This window comes from Orycteropus afer, unplaced genomic scaffold (assembly GCF_000298275.1).
Source record: "Orycteropus afer afer isolate SDZICR_OR568_19922 unplaced genomic scaffold, OryAfe1.0 scaffold00492, whole genome shotgun sequence".
Taxonomy (NCBI): domain Eukaryota; kingdom Metazoa; phylum Chordata; class Mammalia; order Tubulidentata; family Orycteropodidae; genus Orycteropus; species Orycteropus afer.
In genome coordinates, this window is record NW_006922079.1 from 258,990 (window position 1) to 260,886 (window position 1,897).

A 1,897-nucleotide genomic window follows, 5' to 3' on the forward strand; every position below is an offset into this window, starting at 1 on the left:
CACTGTGGCTGCGATGATGGGCTCAAGTATAGCAGGGATTGTGGGGCTGGCATGGGATCGGGCAGTGTTTCGTTCTGCTGTGCATGGGGTCAGTATGAGTCGGAAATGACTCAACGGCACTTAACAACAACAACAACAACAACATACCAGTACTGCACTGTTTTGACTACTGTTGCTGTGCAGTAGGTTTTGAGATCAGGATTATGAGGGCTCCTAGTTTATTCTTCTTTAGTAGTGTTTTGCTTATCTGCGGTCTCTTTCTTTTCCACATAAAGTTGTTCATTAGTTTTTCCATTGCTTTAGAGAATGATGATGGAATTTGGATAAGGATTTCATTACATCTGTAGATCACTATGGGTAGTACTGACACTTTCATAATGTTAAGTTTTCCTATCCATGAGCATGGTATATTCTTCAATTTATGTAGGTCTTGTTTATGTTTTCATATTAGTGTTTTGTATTATTTTTTGAACAGATTAAATTTAAGCTTAAGTGCTTCTTATTTTGGGTGGTCATTGTAAATAGTGTTATTTTCTTGATTTCCTTTTAAGGGTTCTCTTTGGCACTGTAAAGGAATGTAACTGATTTTTTATGTTGATCATAAACTCTGACATTTTGCTGAATCCTTCTATTCATTCCAGTAGTTTTCTTGTTGAGTCTCTGATTTTCTATGTACAGAATCATATCATCTTCAAATAGGGATAGTTTTATTCCTTCCAAATTTGGAAGCTTTTCTTTTTCTTTCATGTCTTATTGTCCTGGCTAGGAGTCTCAATGCAATATTGAACAGCATGGTGATGGAGGGCATCCTTGGCTGGTTCCCATTCACAAAGGAAATATTTTCAGTCTCACTCCATTGAAAATAATGCTGGCCATTGGTTTTGTGTTGTTGTTGTTATGTGCCATCGAGTCGGACCCAACTCATAGTGACCCATCTTTGGACTTCCGAGGCAGTATCACTACGGAAGTAGATTGCCTCATCTTCCTTCCAAGGAGTGGCTGGTGAGTTGGAACTGCCAGCCTTCTGATTAGCAGTCAAGTGCCTTAGGCACTATGCTACCAGAGATCCCATGGTTTTGTGTATATGCCTCTAATTATATTGAGGAATTTCCTTTCTATTCCTATTTTGCTAAGAGTTTTTATCAGGAATGGATGTTAGATTTTATCAAATGCCTTTCCTGCATCAATTGATGTGATCATATGGTTCTTCTCCTTTGTTTTATTTACATATGGATTACATTGGTTGTGATTCTAATGATGTGCTATAATTGCATACCTAGTGTGATAGTTAAGTTTGTGTGCCAACTTGGTGGGCCTAGTTGAGTGGCTGAGCAGCTGGATGTAGTATTCCCCATCATGAGACTGGAAATCAACTCCATGGTGGAATCTACTGTGAGCAGCTGAGTAGCTGCCTTAGGGATGTGGTGTGCTTCCCGAGAAGCCTTGGGGAACAGTTTTTTAGCTTATGGTATCCTGGAACCCTGCATGTAGCTATGTTGTTGTTTAGCAGCCTTCCATGCTGTGCTGACCTTGAGACTTTTAATGGACTTGAATTAATAGTCTGGTGTGTTGTTTGGTAACATTGGGACTGTGCCTTTCTACTTGTCAACCTTGGGCTTGTCAGCCTCAGCAGCCAGCAGCTGAGTGAAGAAAAGCCTCCAGTTTCAATGGGTCAGGAGCAGGAGGCAGAGCTGAAGCCCAAGGTTAAGGGGTTTTCACCCATTCCCTAGAGCCTGGCACTTTGAAATTGGACTTAAAGCCTCCAAACAGTAAGAGAATAAACTCCCGTTACTTCAAGCCATCCCATTTGTGGTATATTCTTGTCAGAGTCACACTAGGTAATCAATACACTTAGTATGAATCCCATTTGGTCATGATGTGTTTTATATATCTATAT